The sequence below is a fragment of the Schistocerca serialis genome, chromosome 1, assembly GCF_023864345.2.
Source record: "Schistocerca serialis cubense isolate TAMUIC-IGC-003099 chromosome 1, iqSchSeri2.2, whole genome shotgun sequence".
Lineage (NCBI taxonomy): Eukaryota > Metazoa > Arthropoda > Insecta > Orthoptera > Acrididae > Schistocerca > Schistocerca serialis.
This window is the reverse complement of record NC_064638.1, coordinates 827833543-827850981: the sequence shown is the minus strand read 5'-3', so window position 1 is coordinate 827850981 and position 17439 is coordinate 827833543. Positions and strand designations below refer to the sequence as shown.

The window sequence follows — 17439 nt, the reverse complement described above, 5'->3', positions numbered from 1 at the left end:
TGCAAATTTGTGCCGGGCTGGGACACGATCCCGAATCTTCCACTTGACGCGAGCGTTCGCCCTGGTCGCCTCAGCTACCCGAACACGCTTCCTGGACCGCAAATGCGAGTATCTTTCTTGCACTTCTTGTAATTGTTTAGTCGTTCTTGTGGCGTTGCTAACGTAGCTTCCAACGCTTTCTCCGAGATGACGTAAGTGTATTTCGAAGTCTTTGTATCAAACATCATAGGGAAGAACTTCTGTTGGAGACAAAAGTTCCTGACCATGCCAGACGTCGTTTTGTATTGATTGATTATGCTCACGAGAGGCGCAGTGCCCAAGCACTCTTATCTCTGCATATGAATTGTGTGTTGCCTATAAACCACTCGTCTGCTCCGTATGAAATGGCGTAGGCCCAGCAAAATTAAAGTTAGTGCTTCCCTTCTAAAAAACGTTTCTCGGTTTAAAGACACTCATTTTTACGGTTTTATTATTCAAGAACACTATATAAATTTACTGGGGTAGGTAGTATGCAGTATACCGGGTTAGTAGTCCCTGTTAGTTCGGTGAACACTAATCGTTCCAGAGCCGGCGAATACTAAAGGACGGCTAGCGACGCTGGGAAGTGGCAGCAAACACTTATACACATAGTAACTTGAAACAGTACTGCACAAATGCTGAATAGGTCACGTAATAAAACATCATCAGTTGGTGAATGCATCTTACGTGTTTCGGGATAAAATGTTGGCAGATATCTGTGAAATAGAAGATACAAAGTCATATAGTAACAGCAACAACGTTGCCATGGCGCTACACAAAAATATCCGCAGGTTACAAATAAAGAATACGTATCAGATATATCGAGTCGTACAGATGAACAGAAGGTACATTGTACGTACATAACTGTCAGAGGCGGACTGACCGCTGCACAGTGGTAACAGCATCACGAAACAAAATTCTACCTTCAGTGGAGCTACACGGTGCAAATGACGAACAGCTATTCATGCGCTAAAGATCTAGTCGAAAATATGAAATATTTACATACTTGTATTAGTGGCTTACAGCGCCAATGTGGCAGACAAAAATCTTAAAATAATAAGTAAAAGAAGAAAAATGTTTCAGAAACAGTACAGATGATTACAATGGCCTACGTTCCACGATGAGAAAAATTGTGACGGATGAACCAGATAATATAAAATAACAATATTTGGATCATCAGTCACTATATCTGTCATCGTGGAACGAGAACGTTGTAAAGATCTGCACGGGTTCTGAAACTTTTTTTTCTCATATCTATTATTTGGCGTTATAAGCCACCAATTTAATTATGCGTATATTCTATTTGTCAGCTGGAGCTTTCTATCAATATGACTTTATGCACTATTTTTAAAAATTTTTAGCACATAATCAATTATTTGTCACTTGACGCTGTGTAGTGCCACTAAGGACAGGCTGTCGCCGCCTACCGGTAGAATTCCGATTCGTCGTGCTGTTATCATTCTGCCTCTGACAGTTACGTACGTATCATATAACTTCAGTTCGTCTGCACAACTCGATGTATCTGGTACGTATTCTTTACTTGTTAGCTGTGGAAATTTTTGTGTAGCGCCGTGGCGTCGCTGTTGCTGTTACTAAATGACTTTATAACCTCTGTTTCACACAAATCTGATGAGGGGTTACCCCCGAAACATGTAATATCCATTCACCAATTGATGTCGTTTTATTAAGTGACCAGTTCAGCATTTGTGAAGTACTACTCCAATTATATAATATGGTTGTATGCTTCCTTATTATCACATCTGCAAATGTATAGAATCTTTCATATATTACGCAATTTTTAAATTAATTGGTAAAGCTTTGTTTTCAAGTTTACAGCATTGTATTTATTACTGTTAATACCGATTCTCAGTCCAACTGCTTGATCAATCTTTGTTTGTGTATTTCAGGATCTCAGTTGCCGTGGAACAGTCCACAAAGAAGGAACGTCTTACCACTGTGAAAACCCGTTACAGAACCGGCGAGTGCTATGCAGAGATTGTTCGGAGATTTCGCGGTATCTTGGGACGTTATAATCTTCTTAAATTTCTGCTGCTGATAAAGAAATTCGAGGAAACCCGGTCCGTTGAACCTTAAAATCGCACGGACGAAACAGTACCCTTTGTATGGAACACATCATTGCACTGGTGCAAGGCAGTGTGTTTGTGAGACCTCGCAAGTCACTTCAACGTCGTTCTCAACAACTGGGAACTTCGACGGCCTCTTTGAAAGGAATTTTGAAGAGGGATCTTCATATATACCTATACAAGAGTCAGTTGACGCAGTATCTTAAACCCACAGATCACTGGAAATGGGGAAATTTCGCTGAGTGGATTCTCACAAAACAGGAAGAGGACAACAATTTTGCAAAAAGAATAATTTTCAGGGGCGTGGCACATTTTCATCTGTGTGGGTTCGTTAACCGACAAAACTGCCATATATGGGGTGAAGAAAACCCTAGGGTGATCCACTGCCAATCACAGTTTGGTGTGGCTTATGGGCAGATGGTGTGACCGGCCCCTTCTTTTTTGAAAATTTCGACGGTAATGCGGGAACAATTATCGGTAAGCGTTGTCGTGGAATGGTCAGAATTAATTTCGGGTCTGCTCTGGATGAAGTGGATACAGTCCATAAGTAATTTCAACAGGAAGGGGTTACATGTTACAGATCCCGCGAGACAGTAACCCTACTCCATGAAAAATTCCCTCAGTCTGTGATCTCACTTAGTGCGAAATGACCTCACCGACCTTATGACCTTACTGCATGCGACTTCTTTTTATGGTGTTATGTGGAGTCTAATTGAAACTTCCCCTTTGTATCTAAAGAATAACAGTGCTGGAAAAACTCTTACGTTATTTGATTTTCAAACAGCTGAGCAAAACTCAACGTAATCAGACAGTTTCCTCTTTACTTATTCTGATCATCACTAAACTGACAAACAATATTTTAGCGCAACGCAATCTGACTTCCAATAATCCCTACAAAAGAACGGCCCTGACTAACAATAACTTATAACTTTCATGAATCACTTAAGTCCAACCAGCCACAGACTGCACACAGCGCAGTCAGCGATTTTCATACAGAGCGCTACGTGGCGTTACCAACATAAAAAGCTAAACAGCCTACTTACATAATGTCTAAGAGAACAAAACACAAACAGTTACGCCACTTAAGGAAACAATTCAACGTGTCATCAACGACATCAACAGAGATATCTGTGAAGGGGCCATCACGAACTGCATAGACCGAGTAACTGCCTGCCGAAACACTCGGGGGGATATATAACAAGACAACAAGCACTCCGTCTTCAGGCCGCCGTCTCATCCTCAGGTGAGGATGCGGACAGGAGGGGCGTGTGGTCAGCACACCGCTCTCCCGGTCGTTATGATGGCTTTCTTTGACCGGAGCCGCTACTATTCGGTCGAGTAGCTCCTCAATTGGTATCACGAGGCTGAGTGCACCCCGAAAAATGGCAACAGCACATGACAGCTGGACGGTCACCCATCCAAGTGTCGGCCACGCCCGACAGCGCTTAACTTCGGTGATCGCACGGGAACCGGTGTATCCACTGCGGCAAGGCCGTTGCCCGGGGGGAAATATGCCTGATATAATTTTCCGCATTCAAATAGGTGTATATGTAGATGAAAATAAGAAAGAATTATATTTCAATGCATTTTTGACTTAATTATTGCATGTTTAAAAATTGCGTAATATATGAAAGACCCTATAGTAATGGTCCTATCACACGTTCTTGGGTTAGCCCTGCAGTTACCTTTGTATATGTGATTTCTTTGTTTTAAGAACGACAAGCTGAGTTACGTATCCAAGGGAGTAGTGACTAAAGTCATAAATCTGGTCGATGCCGTTTTGCAACCATTTTCCCTAACCGTAGACAGTAACCCTTAAATGCTAAATACACCTGCATCAACATATACAGTCCGCAAGGCACGTTACGGTTTGTGGAAGAAAATATTTCCTGTATCACTAAAAATATTCTTACACACGCTCTGCATTGTGTTACCACAGCTATTAATACCTTAAGGTTAATGTATAACATAGTCTAAGCTGACCTTAAGAAATATTTTAATTTTCACTACTATTTATGTGACAGCTGTTCAGGAGCTTGCCAAGTACTAGTACCAAGTGTTGCTTGTCACTTCCTTGTGAACAGGTACGATGTGTAGTTGGCTCATTTTGTCTTGGGTCTTCTCATTGTGCTACAGTGACATTTGAACTCGTTGTTAATCTATAACGAGTTTTGGCACAAACCACGTGTTAGTGAAACTGTTGTCGTGGGTACTAAAGCACTTGGCAAAGTCCTAACATCGTCGCCTCAAGAGGTTCGTTGAACTTAACCAGTAGTGGAAATTAAAATAGTCCGTAACAGTATCTGAAGCGGTGTTTCGCACATACCTTATCGTGTTGCGTTGTTAATTCTTCTCTTTGCTGCACCACTCAGGAATCGTGCGCGGGAAGAACTATCTTTGGTCATCTCCTGTATGAACACGAATCTCTCCAATTTTACGTTAATGGACTTTTCCTGAGTTATACACGGCATGTGGGAGGAATCAGCATGGTAGTTGACTCTTCTAAGAACGCATACGCTCGGAATTTAACAGTGAGCCACAGCGTGACGCTCTATTCCTCTCCTGTAGGTCTGATATTGGTGAATGGAGATACATCACCGAGGCACATTCGCACTTAATAAACGAACCCGCTCTTCTTTTGGTCTTCCTTATTTCTTCCAGTGACGCCCTTCTTTCGAATACTTCTCTGCGGCCGTTCAACTCTAAATCGCTCCATACGCCTACTCCAAAATAATTAATGAACGTAGATTTTCTAGTGTTTGTTATACAATCCTGTAATCGAACAATGATGAGACCTTTCGCCTATTTATTCGCAATATAATACATATGATTCTGTTTAAGGTCAAATGCCAATCAATCCCTGCACTGTGCTTCGATTTTCGCCACGTCATCCTGCACTTCGCTACAATTTTCTGGCGTTGAGACCTCGCTGTATATAGCAGCTACTTTTGCTAACAGCCTCGCGGAGCTCCCGACCTTCACCACTATGTCATTTATAGATACTGTGTGAAACATGGTTGGTAGGTACTCAGAGAGCGCACAGGATAAGGTTATGATTGTGGATGGGGCCGTAAACAGTTACTGTGAGTTGCACAATCAAACACACAACTTTATTTTTCTAACAACCACTTATTTACACATTGCTTTAAAAGATCACAATTAGACAATACAGCCGAAGGCCTAGTTAAAGAAAACTTGAGATGCTTTCTGGGCTGAAGGCCCAAAACCACACCAAAAACAAGAATGGCTGAAGGTCTGGCTTAGAAATCAAAAGCAATTAAAAATAGAAGTTAAAATTTTTTTAAAAGAAAACATGCAATTGAAAACAATTAGCGGCTGAAGGCCTACACTACATGTCTGAAGGACAACTATAATCAAAAGCCAGTCTAAGGCGCTGCAGTCATGGACTGTGCGACTGGTCCCGGCGGAGGTTCGAGTCCTCCCTCGGGCATGGGTGTGTGTGTTTGTCCTTAGGATAATTTAGGTTGAGTGGTGTGTAAGCTTAGGGACTGATGACCTTAGCAGTTAAGTCCCATAAGATTTCACACACATCTGAACATAATTAAAGGACATTACAAACATTTTTTCTAACCAAGAAATTTCTTTTTAAACTTACAACAGAACGGCCGAAAGCCTAATTAAAGAAATATTAACTTATTGCACGGTTGAAGGCCACAAGCAAAACTGAAACAACGGCTGAAAGCCTGAATAACAAGTCAGACAAACAATTTAAAATAAACACCTTCCTTCTTATAAAAAATTTCTTTAAAGAATACACACAGCTGAAGGATTTATTGAAAGGGGATCATGTAAATCCTCGGCTAAAGGCCACACATAACTCATCGAACAACTAACGGCTTAGGGCCTGGATTACGAACAGTGGCAACCCAAACTAGGGACGGCCCAAGGAAAGACCAACAATTTAACCAATTCCCTTCCGTCCGACCAACGGCACAACGATGGAAAATGTCGGCCGAGGACGAGGATACAAACAGCGCTACGTCTTCAGAAATTGGCGACTAAAAACAGCCAAGGGAACAATAACCACTCTAAGCAAAATGTGAACCAAACAACTTAAAAGGCTCTCGAACTACACGCCGTGCCGGACAGCATCAACACGGCGAGGAAAGGTTCACTGCCCGAAAACTACGCGGACGACCAGGGCAGGTAACTGGGGCGTTAACGGCCACAGGGCAGAAAATACTGCTGGTGCACTTCGCTGGCAAGTAACAGTCAATTTAATAATTAATCGCAGTATAGGAAGACGAGTGAAAGATTTCGCTGACTCCAACACATCATATGTTGCTGCTAGCCCGAATGGCCCAGGGAGCAACAACCTGCAAGTGAAAAAAGAGATGTCACAATAGTTAAGGGTTCATGACAGGTTAACTGACCACTCAACTTCAGCGTCCAGGTTCGGTAGCCAACGAACTTTGTCGCTCTCGCTGATAGCACCTCTCGATCCGACAGTGCGTGCAGGCCGCAAGTGGTCCCGGCCTGGCTTCGCACTGTGGAGACTTCCTCGCTGCTCCATCCCAACCGACTGACAACCACACACATCACCACCACCCGGAAACACTAGCGGTCACACCAAAGATAGTACGACATTAGTACTATCGATAAGAGCTGCTGCTGCCACTCAAGGAGGCAAGCCAGAAACTTCGTAATGCCAGTCAGTAAGGAAGAAACAAGATGCCACTCGATATGACAAAAGAACAAACGGCATGAACGTGAGCCGCACAGAGCTCACTGTGAACAGTGTCTGTCCTGTAAAACATTCATAGTGTACGCCAGAAATTATTTTTACATGTGAAGATTTCTCTACGTTAAGAACGACATGCTTTGTTCTGTTTCATAGTAACTCCTTTATTCAGTCGCAAAATTGGTGTGATATAACCTCCGCTAGTATTTTGTTCATTAGGTGACAGTGTGGAACTGCATCAAACGCCTTCGGAAAGTCAAGGAACACGTCATAAACGTGGGTGCCGTTAGCTACTGCCTTCTGGATTTTCGTAAACGAAGAGTGCGATTTGGGATTCACAAAATCATTTTTTGTGAAATGTTTCTTGATTCCTAAAGAGGAGACTTCCGGTCTCAAAACTTTTTATTAGACTCAAAAACTTTGTCAGACACGAATTTATTTAACATGGTAATGTATGACATTTAGAGTACAGTATCTGGTAAACTAGGCGGATGATCCTAAAATGTATACGTTAGGTCGTCCAGTTTTCGTGTGCTATCTCTGTGAGCAGTTGCATATACTAATAGAGAGATTTTTTCTTTCGCAATTCCGACCATCTCTTCTAATGTATTCTTTTCATCTAGTTGGTGCAGACTATTGACACAGTATTCGCAGTTGTCGTACAATTCTCACTTCGAACTCACAATACACTAGACTAATCTTTCCAGCAGGTGATGATGACATCACCCGTCTGGAGGCAACGCGACTGGCTACGACAGACTGCTTTGATTGTGATTTAGTTTCTGTCGTGATGTGGTGGGTGCGTGTACATCAACAGTAACCGATCGGTGCACTAAATCAGTTTTCAAATAATCGAAACGTTGAAAAACAAATTAGTTTTCGCGTTTTTTTGCCCAATATTCAACAAATGAGGCACTTATCTTAAATACCATATTTTGGTATGACGATAGACCATCCAAAACAAAGATTTTTTGGCAGTATGGAATTCTAGTACATGCCTTTAAACAAAACGCATTGAGAATACGACCATTTCAAAAAGCACTATAAATAAAACTTTTCCGCGAATAAAACCGACAAGTAACGCATGTTATTGCGTAACGAGTATCAACATAACGAAACAAACTTGTATTGATATCCAAGTCGTCACCGAGCCGTATAGTAAAATTTTCTCATTGCTCTAATGTGAAAAGCTGACACAATACAGTGATTACTTTTAGGATCACTGTTTTTGACGGCTTATTTATTTCATACTCTCTGAAATTTTCTAAAATGGCTCTGCGGCGCGTGAACGGCAATGCATGGTTTGAAAAGACTTGAGAAAGTCGCACTGTTAGAATGTACGCAACCTTTTTCTTTCTTAGTTGTAACTAGTTGTCTACGCAAAGATACATTTCATTCAAAGAAAAGTCTGCAGATTATAAGCTACGCTGGTTTGTTTACTCTGTGTGACTTAATCGCAGTTAACGGCTACGTCCATGTAATGTAGGGGGTACCATTGAATATGTTATTTGTGACTGGCAAGAGCGAAAATTACACAACAGCCTTTTTATTGAAACAAGGAAATTAAGCTGAGACATTTTGGTGAAGACAAAAACAATATTGAAAAGAAGATTTGCTTCTGGAGAGCGTAACACGAAATTAATCTGCGATCTTGTCAAAGTGCCGGCATTTCTATTGGGTAGCAAAAGTAGGCAAACAATTCTCGCTGAGTGTGTCGTCTAATGTTTCTTCATTCGCTTCTTTGTGTGTGACGAGAAAGTTGAGGCAGCAATGAAATGGAGAAAGGAGTGAGAAGTTTAAAAAGAAATGTAGCACACAATGCACCAGGGACATATTGTTTGAAAATAAAAAAATAGTGTGATGCTTCAACGAAAAATGCCACCACGTAAATTTAAAAAAAAATAACACGACAAAAATTAAGTGAGACCCTGATAATATGATACTTACGTGATAAGGCTAGTAAGGATGAAAGAACAACTTCTTCTGTTTTGCTGTTGACAGATTTATAAAAAGATACTGTCCTGCTTGAATGAATAAAATCAGTAGCTTCAATGTTTATCAAAATGATTGATACATACGATACCTGTAATCGTAATAATAAAATCAGAAATCAGAATTCGGTACTGTTTTCATTGATGTGAAATCTGCACGATTGTACACAAGAACAATGGACGCCGAACGAGTTGACGCACTCGGACCTGCATTTAGGACGGCGGCTATAATGCCCTGGCAGCCATTCAGATTTAGGCGTTTCGTCGTTTCCTAAATCGCTTATTCCAAATTCCGGGATGGTTCTCTCGAAAATGGTATGACCGGTTTCCTTCCTGATGTATCCATAATCCTAACTCCGCCACTAACGACCTTGTCTTCTACAGAATATTAAGCCCCAATCTTCCTCTGTTTTGTTAGATCTGTGACAAACGTTTTGCCTCAGTGACGTGAGAACACTTGAAAAACCCTTCGTTGTTATGTCTTTTACAGACTGCACAAATATTATGCAGCTATAGAGGAGCTGTGCTTTCTGCTGCCTGAGTCTCAAAACGTGCACAAGCCTGCGCTGCTACTGTAAGCAGCTCGGCGAAATCGCGAGCTCTGCAGACGAGAAACGGTGCGGATTCCAGTCGGCTGTAAATTAACGGAAGGACGGGATTAACGAGCCGAAATTGGCTGTCCGTCAAGGAGAAAGAGCCCGCGGCTACCCGCGCGCGAAGTTCAAAGGTCGCGTGCTGCAGGCTGGCGAGTGGCGACTGGAACTCTTCATAAGGCCGGCCACAAGACGCGCGCAGCAATATAGCCTACCGCGGCCAGGGCAGAGGCCCGCGACCCACTCTAGGTATGTCCACCTAAATTTCCCGTGGCTCTCTCCTTTTATGAAGAACGAATACCAAACCCCAGGAAAATTCCTAACGCAAGACGGACTAGATACTCATTCCTGGATGATCTTTCTATCGGCACGACCTTAAAAATCAAATCTAGGGCTTATGATGAAATGTTGGCGTCGTTCATATACAATACACAGCCGGGTGCGTCTTTGCCGATTTTGTTTTTGCATTAGTATACTAGACTTTTCCCCTAAGCTTCGCCCACTTATGCGATTGACACGTGTACTGAACACCCCTTTTCCTCCCCCTCTCTCTGTACACCTTTTCCTCCCTCTGTTTGTCTGTCCACATTATCCTCCCACCTCATTCTGTATATGTACCCCTCCCCACTCTCTCTGTCTCTTCATCTTATCCACCCCCTCTTTTTCTCCACTTCCTTTAACCTCTCTCTCTGACTACATCTTCCTTCCCCTCCCTCTGACCATACCACCCTCCCCTCTCTTTTTCCATCTCTGCCTCCCCTTCTTCCTTTTCCACCTGCCCACCACCCCTTTACACCTTCCATCTGCCTAAAGCATTTCCTTCTCCTCTCCTGGGAGGTTATAAACCCCATAGTGCTGATACGCTGTGCCAAATTTGGTTGAAATCGATATACGAATAGACAAGTGACCCATAAAAGAGTATTCTGTTACTACTGTAATGAAATTTGGTTCTTTTCTGCAAACCAAATGGAATTGCAGCTACTCTGTATCAAAGACACACATTGTACAAGGTGATGGAGCAGTTAGTACATTAGACTTGCAGGACAAAGTTTTGGGTTCTAATACTCTTCCGACTATCAAGAAAATATTATGACGAGTGCTCTAATGATTCCATAAGCCCATTGCTGGTTTTATGCCCCATTACTGCCCAACAAGCAAAGAATGGTGGTAAATATTTAATTATCACCTCGAAAATATAAAGTTGCGTAATTAATTTTCTGTTTGTTTGTAGGAACCTCCGTGGTACACATTGAAATCCTCTCGCTACTGTACCGTAGCACGATGGTAGAAGAGTCAAAACAAAACGACCCGACCTAAGTTGAGCATCATGCTGTTATTGGTTTTATGTATTTCAAGGGGAACAAAGTTGCGAAAATTCATATTGAGTTGGTAGTAGTGTACTGCAACAATGCACCGTAGTATGACACAGTGGTTAGAATGCGCAGGCACTTCCAAGCGATCAAACAAGTCTGGATGACGAAGTGGAAGACTGTCTGTCTGTCAAGAAACAGGTGATCGAAACCCGTCGGACCATGGAACATTTCAGTCTGTATTTCACCTGACCACCTCTCAATGATGTCAACATTTGCTAGTAACAACATTGCTTCGGATTTCTCATTAAATTACACGTCCTCTTTCCTCGGTAGGTTAGGGACACACTAGTAGCCGAAGTGGCGTCATATTGAAGTACTTGCACAAGGCCACTGAGCAGCGTGGAATTATGATGACTGTTACAACAGAAGTGGAGCCCATGGTGTCCGACGACCGGGGCATAACAATCGAGACGAAAGTAGAAAAAAATAAAAATCAGTCGTGGATCACTTTTCAACATCCTGAATATTTTGGACATGACAAAGGCCGCCGCCCGCTGAGTTGCGCTACTCGTAGAACATATTCAAAATGCCCGCAGTACCATGGCCGCAGTGGAAAAGCTGCAGCAGCGACCGACCAGTCCTAATGATTTCTGTAGCAGCCTAATCACTATGGACGCGTTCTGGGTGTAAGACCCAATGACAAAGGAGCAAGGCAAGCAGTGGGAATATGTGTGGATTCGCCACCGCCGAATACGGGAAAGACCCAACCATCATCAGGCAAGATGATATGGTGTGTTGTTTACACTCCCGTGGTGTGGTGCTAACAGATTATGTTCGTAAAGACCATTACAGGAGCGTGCTACATAAATCTCCTGACACGGCTGAAGCATGCTGTCCAGACGAAGCGTGGTGGGAATTAAGAGAGATTCCCACGACAAAGCTACAGCTCGTTCTGCACACGACGCTATCCCTAATGCTCATTATTTTTCCTATCAAAACTTTCCTCACCCCTCGTTTCTACTGATGAAGTGTAGAAATGCTCAGCCATTCTCCATAAATTAAAATCATCGCTGATTCCCGTTTCATCGAGAGTTCAAGTACCAAATGAGTGCTTCAACAGTTTTCAACACATTAAATCAGCACTGGGCGTGTATTCGGTAGGAGACATGTAGAATTCCCGTTGGTTTTACTCACTCCAGGCTAATTCTTGAACTCCTGTTCCAACAGGCATGATTGATTCCTCGCGCCCCCCCCCCCCCCTACCCCCACCCCCACTTCACACTTCCTTTTTCAATTCGATTGGAACTAAGTTTCTAACTGTAAATCAGTTTCAAACAAGGAGTAATATTTTTGTACAGAACGACTTGTCGAGGCCATACTAAACGCGGCTTTCAGTTTATTTATTCTTGCAGTTACTTCTTTATCTCCAGTGTTTCAGCCTTGACATTTGAGAAACTTGCGGATATTTCGTCGACAAGAAATAATTCCAAAATAAAACTGTGGATTCGATGATAACTCCGTATGTTCTTTTATTTGCATGTACACTAAGACGAAATAACCGAGAAAACACAAATAACACTAAACAAAACTCTCTGTCGATAGTAAAGACTGTGTGTCAAACAAGCGATTCACCTTTTGTCTCTTGCGTTACCTATTTGCATAGAAACCGTTATTTTATTTTATTTCGTCATAGCATTACGTCGACGATTTTTCTATCAGATCTTTTGTAGAAATCTGCTACTTTAAATGTAAGTTTCTGGTATTTTTATATTTCGTTTTCTTCTGCGAGACTGTATATGTAGCACTGGTTTTTTTCATTTTTTGTTACTTTACAGCACCATCAAACGTTTGAAGTAATCTCTGTCCGTACGGCCACAGTCAGAATTGTGTGATGAGCCAACAACAGCTGTTCAAAACTTATGTTTCCTTTCATTTACTCTTGGAAATGCCGTTCAGTGAAACAATTAATCCATACTCAGCAAACCACTATGATGTGCATGGCACAAGTACTTCATGCTGTACCACATATTAGGATATCTTCCCGGTCTCTTCGCATACGGAGCGCTGGAAGAATAACTCCGTAATTGCCTCTGAGCACCCTGTAAGTAGACTTATCTTTTTTTCGCGTTCCCAGCTGGAGCGATGCGTGGAAGGCCAAAATACATCTCCATCAATACTCTGCAAGCTGCCTGACGGTATGTGGCGAAGGGTACGTCTGGCACCACTAACTGATCCTCCCAACCATAAATTGTTCTACTCGCGAAAGGCACGTGGGAAGAATGGATATCGGTAAGACTCTGTGATGGCTCTAATTTCTCAAATCCTCTCGTCGTGGTCATCTCGCGAGTAGAATGTGGGAGAAAGTAATATGTTGTCACACTATTTCCAGAAAGTACTCTCTCAAAATTTCAACAGTGAACCTCTCTGTGATGCACAATCCCTGTCTTGTAGCGTCTGCAACAGGAGTTCGTTGATCATCTCTTAACGCTCTCGCACCGACCAAAAGATCCTGTGACAAAACACGTCACTCTTCGTTGGATCTTCTCTTTCTCTCAGTCCTACCTGGTAAGGATCCCAGATAGATGAACAATACTCAAGAATCGGGAGAACAAGTGTTTTATTAAGCCACTTCCTTCGTCGCTGAGTCACATTTCGTTAAGGTTCCTCCTACGAGCTACAGTCTGCATATGATTTTCCTGCTATTTGTTTTATGCGGTCATTCGACTTAAGATCGCTCTGAGTATTACTTCTATATATTTTACGGTAGATCCTGATTCCAACAATTTGTCATCAAGAGTCTAGTTGTTCAGTAGTGGCTTTCTTTTCCTATGTATGTGCAATATGTTAAATTTATTTATGTTCAGGGTCAAGTGCCAGAGTCTGCACCATCCATCAACCCTCTGTACGTCATTTTGCGAATGTCTTCTGGCGTTGTTACTTTCTTAAAGACAGCCGTATCATCTGCGAACAGTCTTTAAGAGCTTCCGACGGCTTCCGCTACATTAGTTATAACTAGCGTAAACAGTAACGGTCCTGTGACACTTTCTTTGGATACTCCAGAGCCGGCCGCAGTGGGCGACATGCTCATGATGTATGGAGAGTGCAGGAAAAATGCAGTTCGTTTTTAGACGGAGTATGAGACAAGATATCCCAATAGACGTCAATCATCTCGGAAATTATTTATCAATCTCTTCATCCAGTTAATGAAAGGGGTTTTGTAACATCTAGACAACTTAACAGAAGGAAACAAGTGATGACAGAAGAGAGGGAAATTAATGTTCTTGCAGCTGGCAGCTGCTGCAGTTGATCCCGTTCAAATGGCTCTAAGCAGTATGCGACTTAACTTCTAAGGTCATCAGTCGCCTAGATCTTAGAACTAATTAAACCTAACTAACCTAAGGACATCACACACATCCATGCCCGAGGCAGAGTTCGAACCAGCGGTCGTAGCAGTCGCTCGGTTCCAGACTGAAGCGCCTAGAACCGCACAGCGGTTGATCTGGACATAAACTCCCGCGCAAATGCACTAGGAAGTCTCATGAGCCAGGAAAGTGTCTTATGCATTCTCCAGCGACGTAGGTTCCATTCCTATCACAACTATCTCCACCAGCAACTGTATGGAAACGATTATGAGAATCGTGTTAACTTCTGTGCATGAGCATCGAGACAAGACGCTCAAGATGTATCATGTATCTCTTTTAGTGATGAAGCCACATTACCAGTCATGGCCAGATAAACCGCCGAAACACGCACTATTGATCTGTTGACAGTCCCCATTGGCTTCGTCAGGTGTAACGTCAACGTCTAATGAGTGTGAATGTGTGGCGCTGGATAGTGAGTCATCAGCAGGTATGCTGATGAAGCTGAAATCACTGCTTGCACTCATAAGGTGAGCAAGGGTGCACATGGACACAACCTAAATCAAAAGCATTGATGCCTATTAACTGATCAGAATTTGAAGCCTGAGGATCGCTATACCAGAATGCTTGGTGTGTGCTCCCTACAAGTCAGCAACCTGCAACACACTCGCGTCCTGCAGGTGGCCGCGATAGAGGCATCGTTCGCCCCTATACGCACGAACGCCTGCAAGCAGTACAACGATCCGCAATCGTCTTGCATGTTTATAAATTGTCTGAACAACAACATCAAGAGCACCTGTAACATGCCCACTTGTTGTCCTCAGTGTCTCTCACAACAGCCACGAGAGGTGCCAAGTCCGTTGCCAGCAGAGTGCAGTTCTATGACAACGGCACTGCGATCCCCATGTGCTCGCGGGTAGTTTGTGCCGTATCTGTGCGCCGCCACAGTATTTAGGACGCCACTCAACCACGGGTCTCCAGTTCGACCTCCCTACGTTGCCAGATACGCCTACGCCGAAGATACCGTACTCATCTGCCGGAGTCGGTGGTCAGAAGTTGTACAGAGAAGACTACAGACAGCAACACGCGGGCCCATGGGTTTTTGATACTGCCAAAACTCAAGCTGTACAACTGCCTAGGAGGCGTCCGCCGAACATCCTCCACATGGGCTCTTCAACTTGCTAATAACGGACGCCAACTGTGAATTACCGTGGTGTGACTTTTGACCGTCAAATCCTCTGGAAGCACCACATCGATGAAGACCACAAGCAGACGAGCAACACGACGCATACACATTCAAACATGAGAAGCGATAACTAAACGCCAGCCGCTGTGGCCGAGCGGTTGTAGGCGCTTCAGTCTGGAACCGAGCGACCGCTACCGTCGCAGGTTCGAATCCTGCCTCGGACATGGATGTGTGTAATGTCCTTAGGTTAGTTAGGTTTAAGTAGTTCTAAGTTCTATGGGACTGATGACCTCCGATGTTAAGTCCCATAGTTCTCAGAGCCATATGAATCATGTGATACTCTGGAAATTACTTTTACATCTGACGATCTCGTTCCGTTAAGAGCTACGATTTGAGTAGCAAATTTCGTATTCTTTTCACTAGACGACGGTGCGGGACGGTGCCACCTACGGATATCATGGAGCAACAGAGCGTGCTCAATTCCGCAAGATCTCTGTTTGCGGAATTCATATTGACTTGAATAGACAACATTTTCTTTCTCCACAAAGTCTTAATTCTTAAGCATGAAATATGTTCCATAGCTCTACAACAGATTGACGTCAATGATATAGACCTATTATTATGTGGACCTTCCTGCGACCTTTCTTGGAAATGAGAGTGAACTGCGCTTTTTCTCAGAGCCAGGTATCCCTCGTTGCTCCATCGAACTAGGATAAACTGCTGCTAGAAGTGGAGCTAGTTCTCTCACATAATCTCTGTAGAATCTTACAGGTATTTCATTTGGTTCTAAAGCTTTCCCACTACGACGGCATTGCAACTGCCTTTCCATTCCGCGATCAGTTATATTAATATCTGCCATTTCGACGTTCGTACGATTTTTAAATGGCGGGACCGTAATACGATCTTCCGCCATTATACAGATTTTGAAGGCTGAATTCAGTATTTCGGCTTTCTGATTGTTATCTTCCGTTCGAGTATATACCTCAGTTAATGCAGCTTCCCGAAATTAATTATTCTTCAAGCACCTGTCCACGACGCTCTCCCATGAGTCAAGCAAACTTGTCACCAGTCGTGTTGCCACTCTTCGTATAATTTCAGTATTGCCTATTAGTCCTATTTGGCATAGGACGCTCAGGTTTGAACAATCTTGTAGGGAGGATCGCACGAGTGTTTCATAAGCTTTCTCGTTTGCTGACTGCCTTCCCCAGCATCCTATCAATGAACTGAAGACTACCACCTGTTTTACCTCCGATTGAGTCCATATGATCATTCCATTTCGTATCCCCACAAATTGTTACACCCAGGTATTTCAAGAGCTGCTTTTATTTTTATTATTTGTTTGGAAGTCCGATCGGTCATGAAATGCAAACCACTATGAAAATCAAGAATGTTTGATTTGCAACATTTAACCACACTTTCCGGCTTCTTCTTTACATAGTTGCCCCTCCGACTTTGACATATTTCGTAGCGTTGTGCCAATTTTTTAAAACCCTCACCACAGAAGGTCTCTTGTGCTTTCCGCCAATTCTCTACGCTGGTGTGCAGGTCGTTGTCTTTGCCAAAATGCTGTCATCATAGGCAGCAGTTCACGTGAGGAACGAGATGAAAAGCAGAGGGAGCCAATTCTGGGCTATGTGGTGGGTTCTCAAACTCTTCCCATCTAAAACGCCGCAGGAGCGTCTTTGTTGTAGCTGCAGTGTGCGCTCATGATTATGAAGAAAGACCATGCCTGATGACAGCATCCTCCAAGCTTGTTCTGAACCGCCCTTCGTGCACGATTTTTCGAGTCGTCTAATCTACTCGCTAAACAAGATCGTTATCTGACAGTCGCCTCCTTTCCTGACCGCCTGCATCACGAAATTCTGTACGTCCTGCTTCAAAGTTCCTGCCCCACTGCCACACTTTTTTTCACGCTTGACAGTTATGTTCTGCCTTCTGCAAGAAATCAGGCTTAATCCCTCGGCGTGAAGAAATCGAATGACAGCACGTACTTCAGACCTGGTGGGAGCCTCTGTTGTTCTAAGTATGTTTACGTGCTCACTGTGTGCTCACAACTGGAAAGTGCAATGTGATACGATCGACGACCTTCCTAGAGACAGTGCGCAACACACCAGCACAAAGCTTCGCCCGATTTTAATATCGCGTCCTACCGTACTTCGAAAGAAAATGTCCTTCTAATTAAAGATTTGATTG

The 17439-nt window shown here is 43.1% G+C and overlaps 1 protein-coding gene and 1 pseudogene across 10 annotated transcripts in view; both read right to left on the bottom strand.

Moving 5' to 3' along the window:
• The window catches only part of LOC126484627 (glutamate-gated chloride channel), a 724772-nt gene that overhangs the window by 626325 nt on the left and 81008 nt on the right, over positions 1–17439 (bottom strand). The window lies entirely within an intron of this gene.
• LOC126426498 (5S ribosomal RNA) lies at positions 3486–3602 on the bottom strand (annotated as a pseudogene).